At 38.4% G+C, this 14,274-nt stretch overlaps 1 protein-coding gene across 2 annotated transcripts in view; it reads right to left on the bottom strand.

Annotated features, from left to right (window-relative positions):
• FGD4 (FYVE, RhoGEF and PH domain containing 4) overlaps positions 1 to 14,274 on the bottom strand; it is a 207,052-nt gene that overhangs the window by 168,655 nt on the left and 24,123 nt on the right. The gene's annotated exons all lie outside the window — the stretch shown is intronic.

Raw genomic sequence — 14,274 nt, 5'->3', positions numbered from 1 at the left:
TACAGAGCACAGAACAGGTTATACCAGTTCATTTTCTCCCATTTTCATTTTGTCCCAAATATCACTCCATCAATGCAGAAACAATGCACAAATAAGCATTTACCAAAAATGCAAAAGAAGCCCAGCTCATTAGCTGACTGAAGACCTTTGTGTCTCAAATACAAAAGGGGAGGAAGTCTCAGACTGCTCACAAAAGAAAATGCCAGATTATTTGTTCACAGAGACGTCCATTTCAAAGGGCTGTATCCCCTTGTGGAAAAGGATCCACTGGACTTACTTAGAATACATAGCAGTTCTAATTCTTCTGAACATTTATCAGTTCCTTCAGTATAGCTTTTGATTATGTTGGTCAAATCTTTCCAGATTAAGTACATTCAAGGGTGTAAGGGCATGACCTGAACTTTATGTTTTGACTGAAACAGATCCAAAATTAAAATAATGACAATATTAGCAATATCAGTTTCATCAATAAGATTATAAATAAACCCTCCCACCCCTCCCTTTGTCTTCCTAACCTACCTTTGAGTTTTGAGCAGAATAAATTCTTCTAAGACTGGCAATTCCAGAAGAACCAAGGGGCAGTACTCTTTTACTATACTACTCTCCTGTGAGTTACTAAAATAGCAATTACTCAGGTGCCATGAAAAAGGACAAAGAAAGGAAAACAGATCAACTAAAGGATGGCTGCTCACCTACTGCCCCCTTACAATACATTCCCAATCCCTGTTCTCCCGAAGCCATAAATTATAGCAGTATCCACACAGGTACACTCTGATCACATAGCAAAAGTACACAATTACAATGGAAAAATTGGCACAATGCATCTCCTGCGTTTCAAGCAATTTTAGATAGCTTTTAATAATAGCTATAGGAGAGCTAAAACATTTACTAGGAGTTTACTCAAATTATACTTAAATAAACACTTAACAGTATTTTAGCAAAATCATCAGCTAGAAACAGATCTCTAAGCTGCTGTTAAGGACAGCAATGCTTGTAGAGCATTTACACAAGAGCTGAGGTGGTCAAGCAGAGAATGTGGTCTGCACACTAGAAAAGCACTCATGGATGAGAAGGATCACGTTCTCTACTGCTACAGCAATCACAGTAATTCTTTCTGCTCTTTATTCACAAAGAGAATAACATAATCAGAAAATCTACTCTAGGACTTCATGACTATCAGCTGTTATTTCATTCATTCCCAGTGTAACTTTATGATTCAGAGGGCAAATATTTTCATACGTGAAAGTTCTAAAAATGACAAAGGCCTAAGTTTCCTTACGCAGGATACAAAAATTTTAGTCTAGATCATGCTGCCTCCTACAGGCCAAGGGTACATAAAAAATACCTCTATATTCACAAAAAGTTTAATTTTAACAAACATCACAGACCCTCAAATTCAGATCTTGATAACTACACAGAACATGCCCTGCTTATTTTATTAAGTGACTCATTTTAATTTTTAGGTAGATATCTAATTACATGAAAATACTGAAATGGTTAGAAAAAGTCTGTTGCAAATGACCCAACCCTTGAAGAGAGAGAGCAAATGGCATAGACGTTCTGCTGTCAGTCACAAAAATAGAATATTAATAAATACAAATATTTCAAAACATGTATTATAAGTTTAAACACAACTATTCTGATAATATATCTTTAAATTTCTAAAAGGACAATACTACTGTACTTCATGATGGAGCAAAATGACTGAAAAAGCTCTAAGTATAAAGAAAAAATTTTTCTGGGAGGCCGAGGCAGGCGGATGGTTTGAGCTTAGGAGTTTGACACCAGCCTTAGCAAGAGCGAGACCCCATCTCTACTAAAAAAAAAAAAAAACAGAAATTATCTGGACAACTAAAAATATATAGAAAAAATTAGCTGGGCATGGTGGCGCATGCCTGTAGTCCTAGCTACTCCGGAGGCTGAGGCAGTAGGACTGCTTGTGCCCAGGAGTCTGAGGTTGCTGTGAGCGAGGCTGATGCCACGGCACTCTAGCCTGGGCAACAGAGTGAGACTCTGTCTCAAAAAAAAAAAAAAAAAAAGAAAGAAAAAATTTTATGTGCAAAGATAACCTATTAAACAAAATATATGCAGGTGTTTCAGTAGAGCAAACATGCTGGGAATGAACACACATGCAATCAACTGTTGCTGCTAAATCCTTGCTCACAATATTATTGTTAAAGAATCTGTAGAAAACATTGCGATGAATAAAACTTCTTAATTCAAGGAAGTACAAGAACAATGTACTCTTCCTCACTTCTTTTTGGCTGCCTGCTGCTCCATTGTGTTTGTGTAATAAAAGATCCGGCAAGTGGCAAGTTTCAATGCATTCACACGGGCAATTCTGTAGCAGAGTTACCTTGGGAATAAATATGCTCTCTAGCACAAAGAACCATTCTATGTAGGTCAAACTCCCCCAAACAGCATTTGGATCACCAGAACCTTCAAAAAAGACTTTAAAATTCTGTCACTTCACCCAGAAAGCAAGAAAAATAAAAAGAATCACAAGACACATTGTCAGAAATAAAAACATTGAGGATAAAAAAGAACTATTAAAAGAATTTTCTGAGATTCTACATTAGAGTCCAGTCAATTTAAGACACTTGCCAGCAAAATATCCGGTCGAAGGCATGCTTTACAATCCAGTTGAATTAAATAAAAAGTAAAACAAAACTACTAGATTAGAGACACAGACAAATTTAGGAACCAAAACGTGTTTAAAAAAATCTTTTGCTATGAAGGAATTAGAGGCTGGGATCTATCGCATTGATAGTACTTTAAAATATTAGTGATTTTTTAAAAATGAAAGCTTATACAAGATTAATGAAAGGGAAAAAACCAAAGATTCTATCTGTTAACAACCAGAACAGAGGGGCATCTTGTGGAGAATGCCAGAAAAGCAAACAGTACACACCTAGACCCTAATTTTGCCAGACACTCTTACAGTAACACTGAGAGGCACTTGCCACTGTTTTCTCTCATTCTTTCAATCATTTCTGACTGCCTGGATACTCCAGATAGTCAGAAAGGGCATGAACTGACCTCAGATGCTATAGCATCTTTTTGCTCCATGACCGAACAGAAATGAAAGGCCTTAAAGTTCACCTAGAAAACATTCTGAGTATTCCAAAGACAATGGGCCTAGAAAAGCTAAATCCTCAACATTAACTGTTTTGTCCATTCTCTTATCTAGATGTGACAACCTCAACATATTTATACTAAAAAATTAAAAATAAAGAAAATTTGGAACTGATCCCTTTTGTGTGTGACAGGTATCCAAATACATCCAGAGTTGGCTTAAAAAGAGGTGATGTTGTAAAGATGGTGTTTCTCAGAGCCCAAATGCAGGTTGCAACTTAGTCTCAGGAGGGACTAGAACTGGAAATCGGAAGACCAGAAACCAAAGGAGTGTCTATTTCTCACCTCTATGTCTCATTTCAGGGACTATTCTGCTTTCTTTGCTCACAATCTTCTGTGACTCAGTTCTCAAGGCCTACCACATGTAGGTCCCAATTTCACATATTTGTGTGATTCTCTTGGTCCAAATGCCACATTCCTAGGAGATTCTGTTTGGTTTAGCTAAGGCCTGCCTAAGGTCTGCTTAATCACCCATACTCAATGAGGCACCTAAAAGCCCACCCATTTGGTGATGTATTCTTTCAGCTTTCACATATCTGAAAACATCTTTAATTCACCTTTATTTGTTTGTTTGTTTTTTGCAATGGGGTCATGCTTTGTCACCCAAGCTTGAGTGCAGTGGCATGATCATAGCTCACTGGACCCTCGAACTCCTGAGCTCTCCACCATGCCCAGCTAATTTTTTTCTTTTTCTTTTTCTTCTTTTTTAGAGACAGGGTCTTGCTCTGTTGATCAGGCTGGTCTCAAACTCCTGACCTCAAGTGATCCTCCCACCTTGGCCTTCCAAAGTGCTTAGGAATACAGGCATGAGCCACTGCACCTGGCCCCCTGCTGTGTTTCATTTTAAATAATTTTTATTATGCTTTACAGTTCAATCATCTTTTCTTCTGCAATGTCTAATCTGCCATTAATCCCAACTAGTATACTTTCTAGCTCAAATATTGCAGTTTCCATCTCTGTTCTTTGTGGGTCTTTTTTTTAGATCTCCCATAATGCTACTTAACTTTTTTTAACATATGGAATACAGTTATAACAATGTTTTAATGCCCTTCTTTGATAATTCTAATATTTGTGTTGCCTCTGGGTTGGTGTCACTTAATTATTCTAATTTGGGGGCATGTTTTCCTGTTTCTTTGCATGCCTGGTAATCTTAGATTAGATGCCAGGCACTATAAATTTTTCCATGTTGGGTATTTTTGTATTCCTATAAATATTCTTGAGTTTTATTCTAGGTTGCTGTTAGAAATTACTTGGAAACAGCCTGTGTCTTTCAAGTCTTGCTTTTATGATTTATTAGGTACAGAGCATTGATCAGTAGCATTAATTACTCCCCACTATTGAGGCAAAAACATGTTAGTATTCTACCGCATGCCCCACGGCTGAGAGCAGTACTATTCCCTGTGACCACTGGGCACTGTTTCTCATCATCTATACTGGGCGGTTTATCCCAACCCTTGGGTAGTTTCTTTGCATACGTGTACTGCTAAGTATTCTTAAGAGGACCCTTCTACATATTTCTGGGGATTTCTCTCTTTGCAGCTCTTTTTGCTCCAGTAGTCTGTCCTGTAAATTCCGGCCACCATGATCTTCTAGTTGAGTCCACTGGGCTCTTCCTGGATCTCCCCCTCCCTGAGCTGTGGCCTGGAAGCACTCTCCAGGCAGTCAGCTGGGGAAGTTTCAGGGCTCACCTCATTTATTTACCCTCTCCCAGGGATCTCTGTACTGTTTCTCAGGATTACTATTTGTTATCTGATGCAATGCATTTTACCTTTTTTGATTACTGGTTTTGGTTTCAGATGGGAAGGTAAAAATCCAGGTACTCCATCTTAGGCAGAAGCAGAAGTTCAAACCCATCCATTTGGAAAGACGGAGAGAAGGAGGAATTATGGGATTGACTGGCAGATATCCCAAAGACTATTTTACCACACGATTCTATAATTAAAAATACTCACAAGCATGTGGAATTTACTAGACCACAATGGTCATATTTGACATTTACTGGCTTTTTGAATAAATATTGAGTACCTAGTATGTTCCAGACTCTCAGAACATAGAAGTGAGAAAAACATGGTTTCTGTGCTCCTGCAGCTTATAATTTTGTAAAGACTGTCACTAAACAAATAATAGTTCATAGGTAGTAGGGGATGGAGGAGTGAAAGATGACCACATATTTCAGAGACCTGAAATGAATCAAACCTCAGGAACTGAAATAAGACATAGTAAGTGTAGGGTGGGTTGAGGAAGAACTGGGAAAGAAATCTTATCACACATGGTAATGGTAAAAAAAAAAAAAAAAATCCAAAGCCTACATTCATAAATATCCTTTTCTTAATTTAAATTTCAGATGGCCTAACCAATAATTGCTTTATGATGTCATTTATTAAACTGATAAAAATAGTTTTCAATGCACATAACTTTTAATATTACTATTTTTAAGTACCTGATACCTAAGTTTTCCCCTTTTCCCTTTAAGTAGGCTACAATGTTCAATAAATTTTTAAGTTATTGATTGGCCTCAACATGTTCTCTTCTTAATTGTTTTTTTTTTAATTTTGTACACACACACACACACACACACACACACATCATGGAATACTATCTCCCCGCCCCCTTTGTTTTCAGACAGAGTTTCACTCTGTTGCCCAGGCTAGAGTGCCATGGCATCAGCCTAGCTCACAGCAACCTCAAACTCCTGGGGGCTCAAGCGATCCTCCTGCCTCAGCCTCCCAAGTAGCTGGGACTCCAGGCAAGTGCCACCATGCCCAGTTAATTTTTTCTATATATATTTTTAGTTGTCCAGCTAATTTCTTTCTATGTTTTTAGTAGAGATGGAGTCTCGTTCTTGCTCAGGCTGGTCTCGAACTCCTGAGCTCAAACGATCCACCCGCTTCAGCCTCCCAGAGTGCTAGGATTACAGGCATGAGCCACCACGCCCAGCCTTATCCTGTTTTTTAAATAAGTAGGGTAAAGGCAAAATTCAGCCCAGAAATTTAACTTAATTACAAATCATTTTTTACTTGCTTGCTTAAAAAAAGAACATTATTCTCTAAATATCTTGACTGTCTCTTTTTCCTGTTAGGATTTATCTGTTTGAATGGCAGTATCTTAGATGACAACTCTGTTCTAACCTCAGAAATACTACCCAATTCTCTGTAAATTTCATATTAATGCAATCCAAATTAACACATAAAGCTCTAACAATACTGCTAACAGTAATGTATGTTAAAATTTTACAACAACTTCAGCAGGGAATAGATTCAATCTCTATGTATACCCATGGGCTAATTAGGCATTTTATTGCAGATAAAATCCTGAAGGAAGACAACTACATAAGAGTTCTTTCAGGGGAAAAAACAGATACCAGGATATAAAGCATAAATGAAAAAGAGAATTATCAACAAAATCTGAAATTTTGTAATGTTATGGTTTTATGACTTGCTAATAATGTCATCACAAAGCTGCCTTTGACAGGAAACTTCCATATCCTAGATTATCTTTAGAGTTCACTTTGCTTTTCCTAACAGCACTCTACTACACTCAAGATGAGTCTAGTAATTTTGGCAATTTTCCAATATTCTCAGAAATGCTGAATGTTATTGCTCATATAAATTCACTTAGATAAAATAATAAAGATGTCTTAAATTCAGAATATGCTATTTTATTATGAAATAACTGTGTGACTTTAAAATTCTTGGTGGTTTAATTTAGAAAACTATTATTACCTAGAAAAATTCTAAAGACCATTGTGATTTTGTGTTGTTTGATACACTGCGATAAATTTAATGATAAACTTCAAAGTGAAGATGTGACCTGGAGTAATCTTAGGTGTCTACGAAACTAAAATTATTTTTTAAAAATTTTAACCAATAACATGGTTAAAAAAATCCTCTGTGATATAAAACTCTTGTACTATAGGAAAAAGCCTTTGAGTACACTACAAACTGACAGCAGAAAGAACACTTCTCTCAAGGAACAAAGGAAGCTCTTCATTTCTACTCTTTATTTTTTAGGCAAATGAGGTTTCACATTTCAAAGGACGCAGGCAAGGCTAATACTTTAATGAAGGTAATGGAAAAATACATGGGGTACAAATGCTCAGTCCCTCAAATCACTCCCATATTATTTATTCACGGTATAAATTATGTCAGAAAGAGCAAGAACATAGATAACACACTGCTCTGCTCCTGGAACACAGAGAACTTGTCTCTCACTTCTGGTAATGAATGTGCCTATTTCTCCTCAATGCTACCAAGGACTTAATAACTGGCTGCCAGGTTAAGAAAGAAAACAATTTTTGTCGTCATTTCACATTTTACTTTTAGTAGGTTCTATTTATTGACAGTTAAACACGCACAGAAATCAAGTCTATATTATCTCCCTGGTGGCAACAGTCTGCTTATAAAAAACCTAGGAATTATGATTAATGGGAAGGAAAAAAATGCCACCTAAAGTATTTTTTAAATGCAAATCAAACTCCTAATATAAAGATGGTTTTGATTCATTCGTTCAACATGTATTTGCTGAACACTGCATTATCAGTTGTCCCACTAAGTACTGGTTGTGTGGTCGCAAAGACAACAGATGTGATCCTGCCTTCCTGGATCTTATTGTCTAAAGAATGAGGCAGATATAAGCAAGCAAACATGTATCTAAAAATAAAGTATGATCATACTATATAAAAAATGAACAGTTTGTGAAAGACAGTTATTAATATAATCTGAAACAGTAAGCCCAAATCTAAGCAAGCTGGGCAAGTTGATTAATCTATCTGAACATCATTTTGCTTCTCTGTAGGATGAACATATAATTCATCAGCCAAACTAGGATACTTACCCAGGATCAATGATAACAAGAGATGCCAGTATAAACACAAGGAGAGGCCCAGAAGACTAGTGTTACATGGAAAACGGGGATAGTAATTAATACCTATCCCTTAAGGTTATTGTTGAATTGTAAACAATACTTTTAAAAGACCTAACAGAGTGTTTGTCACATAATAAGACTTCTAATTTTTATAATATGGGATACAGTTGTGTACTTGCCAGATGGGGAGACAAAAGCAACTCCATCTTGGATGCTAATCCACCATGTCAACTTCTGATTAACTCCAGTCCTGTGAATGCCTCCTGATTCCTACTTTACTTACTGCACTTGGCATAAGAACATGTTCAGTATAAATTCTGCCTTTAGAGCAAAGCAACTTTGATGTTATGGCACAAATTACAGGCTATGCTGCACACAGTATTCTTGCCTCTTCTGGAGGACCGCCTTTAATTGTCTCTACAGAACAGCACATACCAGCTTTCCCTATAGTATATAAGCACTGGGTCTAGGGAGTAACGGGGCAGAGATCCACCTGTCTTATTGCCACCCAAGACCACACCTCTGTAAGTTCCCCCAATAAATCACCCTTTACCAAAAAACTGGATTTGTCTGCCTCTGCATTTAGGAGACGATTTGCATATACAGCCCTTGCACGGAACACCAGAGATTTGGAATATATTTTTCCCAACCTCCGTCCTACCTTCCCCAATCTAAATTTTACCAATCCTTTAAAACTAAGCTCAAATACCATATTAATTTTATGAAGTCTTCTAAGACCACCAAAATCTAACAGCCAATAAGCAAAAAAAGCAATATGATCTGAAAGATGAGAATCTAGAATAAGCTGACTAGAGTGGGAGGAAGAAAAGCAAATTTTAAACCAGGTCAAGCAGAATGGAGCATTTGTGCCACAGTACCCACGTGTATGTACTCTGGTGGGAAGATCTTGTGCTTGTCAAATAGTTTGCTGTGGATATGCTGAACCGACAGGGACAATGGGCTAGAATATCACAAAATGAGGAAGGGTAGAAATCCTGTGCAAAAGACCTCCTTGGATTCCTTTTAATTCATTCATGGAAGTAACAATCATCAGTATGATAAGGTTTTTTGCTTGTTTTACTTATTGTTGGTCAGACCTAGGGAAAAGTTTTTTCCAGGAAGTAATCATAATGATTTCACAACACAAACGGAGAAAAAGAATAAATAGTACCTATGGCAACAATGAAATGGAAACCAAGGGAAATTTTTTATTTGCCATAGTATTACAGACAGACAAGGTTCCAGGAATGATTGCTTTAAATATATTTTAGTTCTAGGAGAATACAGTATGCTAAAAATTAGAAATAAGTCCCATTTCACTAACATTATTCTAAGTTTTTTTTTTAGCAATTTTTTTTTTTTTTTTTTTTTTTTGAGACAGAGTCTCACTCTGTTGCCCAGGCTAGAGTGAGTGCCGTGGCGTCAGCCTAGCTCATAGCAACCTCAAACTCCTGGGCTCAAGCGATCCTCCTGTCTCAGCCTCCCGAGTAGCTGGGACTACAGGCATGCACCACCATGCCTGGCTAATTTTTTCTATATATATATTTTAGCTGTCCATATAATTTCTTTCTATTTTTAGTAGAGATGGGGTCTCGCTCTTGCTCAGGCTGGTCTCGAACTCCTGAGCTCAAACGATCCGCCCACCTCGGCCTCCCAGAGTGCTAGGATTACAGGCGTGAGCCACCGCGCCCGGCCTAAGTTTTTTTTTTTAAATCTTTATAACTTAAAATTATTTGGATATGTGTTGATAATTATTATATCAAAGCTGGGTGATAGGTGTATCGGGATCATAATCTTCTCTACTTTGCACAAGGTTGAAATTTTCCTTAATAAAAAGTGAAATAAAATTGTATATCTAGTGCTTTCTTTAGCATAAGGTGCATTTAGTACACTTTTGGGCATTAAGAGTTATATAGTTCAAAGGCCAACAATAATAGACTAGAATTCAAAGCAAGGAGAATGCTCAAATGAAATCAACCACCTACCATGGGATCACAGGCTCTGCTTTTTGCTTCAGGGAGCCAACCTACAAAGGGTAGTGAATCTAACCAATTCAGCCAGCTGTATTACTTTGTAGTGTAACTGTATTTACAAACTGATACACCTACACTCTGACTGGTAACTTCTCCAGTAGCTTTCCACTTGTCTCACCAACATTTCATTCTTACACAAATGAATGCCTTAACTTGCTTCTGGATGAACAGTTATCTGCCCACCGATGCCTACAACAGTGATCTCTAGAAACATTATGAAGGAGAGATGGTATCTGAATTGTATCCTGTGCATACTGGCACTGAGTAGTCCACACAAATTACTAAGTACCACATGCACAGGTAGAAACTGTTTTCCTATAAAACTGCTCCCCAAATCATTCAAAAATAATAGTGAAATAGGATGGCTTCCCAGAAGAGTTATTTCAAAAGGACAGACTTAACAACAGGAAATGTGAAAAAAGAAAAAGAACTTTAAAGCCAGCATGCTTTTTAATCAGTCAGAACCTCAGGGATAATTTAACAATTGTTCAAGGAGAGCTCACACTTACATAGCACACGCAAGAACAGAACATCCAGGAAGCCCTATTGTCCAACAGATTGACTTGTTTGTGAAGAAGGATCTCCAAAGGAACATAGTTTAGGAAGGTAAGAAACTCTGTTATTGTTGTCTTTAGAGTATCAGCATAATCTAAAGCAGAAACTTCCTCCTCATGCATTTTTGAAAGGAAAAAAACAAAAGGTCTAAGGAATAACATGAACACAAAAGAAATTAATACAATAATGGTGATGTCTTTGATATAATTTTAAAATCAGAGAGTACCAAATTTATGCAATATTGTAGTTTATACTGGGTACTTTGATATGATTACACAGGCACAATGCAATCCATAAGAATGACGATTACAGGCAGACGTGGGATTTTTAAACCAGTCCTAACATCTTTGTATTTTCTGTGGATAGACATACAGCTTTACTATTTATACCTAAAAGTGTATCATTATATATAACATTTCCCTAACGTATCACAAGCTGTCCAATAATGATGCGCATACGCACTGATGAGAACCACAACACCCACAGGTAAATGTATAGATCGCTATTGTAGATAAGGAAAAAACAGACAAAAAGAAAGTTAATTAGATGAACAGATTGACTGAAAAAATGCAATGTAAGATTAAAGGAGTATAGGCAAGACCTCAATTACAGGAGAAGTAAATTTAGTCCCTTTAGACTTGCTGCACTTAAAAACAGAACCAAATGCAAGCCTAGAAAGGAAAGTGCCCACACGTGGGGTCAGCTCGGCACAGGGTGTCGGGGCCGAAGTGGAGTAGGGCATTTGCACAGAGGGAGGGGGACAGCAGCAATGGAAGATTGGTTACTAGCAGGACTGACGAAATAAGTAAATACGTTAGGGGTAATGGGAATCAGGTTTCTCATTTTGAGGAAAGGAAGTTACAAATATGGCAAGGGAGAAAACTGGAATGAGTCCTGTGGTGTCAGATTAGAATTGGATGGGTCTGCATGAACAACTCCTGACTGTCTAGGAAGACAGAAAACACGTAAATGTGTACGTGTTTTGCCTAGCTCTGTCCACTGAGGAGGCTTGAGAGCAGAAACACCCCAATAGCCTTAATCACACCCAGCAGCCAGATCTTGGTTTCTATATTCCATTCTCCACTAACAGGAACCAGGGCTCTTAAAGAAATGGCTGATATCAGGGTAGAGAAGAACAAAGTGAGCCTGGAAAATCTTGTGTCAGCTAGAGGTGTTCCAAGAATTATCGGAACTTGTCAAAAGAGAACAGAAGCCAGCTTGAAAGGGGAATAAGTAATAGGTCATGACTTAGGAAATGATGAGCAAACACTGATATAAAGGAATAGATTTGAAATGTGATAAGAAATGAAGTATTTACATAGTTTTGAAGTACTTCCCCACAAAAGATTTTTTTGATAACAATGAAAGACATTTTACAATGGAGTAGCCAGAAAAAACCATCTTAATCAAATGACCAAGGTGAACAGCATCAATAATGGTACCAAAATTTTAAGTCACCTGATAAGATGCAATTAGAAGAACACAGCATCAGTTCTATGATTTTCCTATCAAAGATGCCCAACCTGAATCCGATTACCAGGAAACCTCAAACTCAAGTTGAAGGGTATTCTACAAATAGCTGGCCCTTAATCTTCAGGAGTATCGAGGTGACAAAAGTCAAGGGAAGACTAAGGAAGAATCTGTCCCAGACTGTAGGAAACTAAATAGAACAACTAAAAGCAACGGATAGTTCTGAAAAGGATCCTTTTGCCATAGAGACCACTACTGGGGCAAATGCTGAAACTTAAATGGGACCCCAGGATTGGATGATAATCAATGTTAACTTCCTGATTTTTTTTTTTTTTTTTTTTTTTGAAACAGGGTCTGGCTCTGTCGCCCAGGTTGGCATGCAGTGGCGGCATGATAGCTCAAACTCCTGGCCTCAAGCAATCTCACCACCTCTTCCTCCCAAACTGCTAGGAATACAGGCGTGAGCCACAGCACCCAGCCTAACTTCCTGCTTTGATGGCTGTGTTGTGGCTATGTAGGTGAATATTCTTGTTGGGGGAGGAAAAATGCACTAAATATTCAGAGATAATGGGGCTTCAGGTGGGCAACTATCAAATCAACCAGGAGAATAGAAGTTCTATGTACTATATGTGCAAATTTCCTGTACATTTGAGATGGTTTTCGAAATTTAAAAAATTAGATATAGTAAGTACCCTAAGCAAATTACCTGCCTTTGATTTTCTACCTCAGTTTCTCAGTCTACAAATGAAAACAATACTGCCTATCTTTTTTTTTTTTTTTTTTGAGACAGAGTCTCGCTCTGTTGCCAGGGCTAGAGTGAGTGCCGTGGCGTCAGCCTAGCTCACAGCAACCTCAAACTCCTGGGCTTAAGTGATCCTCCTGTCTCAGCCTCCCGAGTAGCTGGGACTACAGGCATGCACCACCATGCCCGGCTAATTTTTTCTATATATATTTTTAGTTGGCCAGATAATTTCTTTCTATTTTTTAGTAGAGACGGGGTCTCGCTCTTGCTCAGGATAGTCTTGAACTCCTGACCTCGAGGGATCCCCCTCCTTGGCCTCCCAGAGTGCTAGGATTACAGGCGTGAGCCACCGCCCCCGAGCCCAATACTGCCTATCTTTCCAAGAGAATTATGAAGATTAAATTACATAAAAATATAATGTTTAGTACACTTACTGGAAAAAAAGGCTTTATTTAACATATCAATATAATAGTATATTACTAGAGTATATTAAACAATATATGTACTTGTTTATTATTTAATATATTCATTTATAACCATACTTTAGAATATTCTCATTCGTCTCAGGAGGTGTCTTATGGCTTCAGGGCTCCCTCGTTTTGCCTTGCACTCCCACCCACACATCCTCCCTGTACTGCAGCCCACAGGAGGTGATCGGGCTGCTCCTGGGTTGCCAGGGTGCTTCCCTTCCGTTTCCTTCCCTTCTCCCTGCTCAATGCACATTCATGTGTCAAACCAAACAAGTTCAAGCACTCCTAGTTCTATGAGCCCATATGACTCTTCTCCATCTGCTCAGGCAGAAACAACGGCCCCTTCTTTATACTCCCACTGTAATCTCTACATACATCTATCCCGATACCTCTAACACCATATAGCTCTGACCTGTTTCTAGTCATTTCCCACCTTGAGATGATGGCCTACTTGATGCATAGACTCAAATTTGTCTTAGCCACCATCATGCTTAGACCAGAGCTTTCAGTTCTTTTTTTTGAGACAGAGTCTTGCTTTGTTGCCTGGGCTAGAGTGCCGTGGCGTCAGCCTAGCTCACAGCAACCTCAAACTCCTGGGCTCAAGCGATCCTCCTGCCTCAGCCTCCCAAGTAGCTGGGACTACAGGTATACGCCATCATGCCCAGCTAACTTTTTTTTCTATATATGTTTTTAGCTGTCCAGATAATTTCTTTCTATTTTTAGTAGAGACGGGGGTCTCGCTCTTGCTCAGGCTGGTCTCGAACTCCAGACCTCAAGCGATCCTCCCTCCTCGGCCTCCCAGAGTGCTAGGATTACAGGTGTGAGCCACCGTGCCTGGCCCAGAGCTTTCTGTTCTGAAGGAATGAATCAACCAAAGGGAATAAATCAACCATAGTAAACGAATGAGCAAGGGAGGGCACCCAAGGGGCCAAGATTATAATCTGTGGCATGTGCAGATGCGGGGACAGATCACGCATTCAAATCTATTCCTGCTGAACAGTTCTTT

The sequence above is a fragment of the Eulemur rufifrons genome, chromosome 16 (assembly GCF_041146395.1).
Source record: "Eulemur rufifrons isolate Redbay chromosome 16, OSU_ERuf_1, whole genome shotgun sequence".
Taxonomy (NCBI): domain Eukaryota; kingdom Metazoa; phylum Chordata; class Mammalia; order Primates; family Lemuridae; genus Eulemur; species Eulemur rufifrons.
The sequence above is the reverse complement of the archived record's forward strand: the minus strand, read 5'-3'. Positions and strand labels throughout refer to the sequence as shown.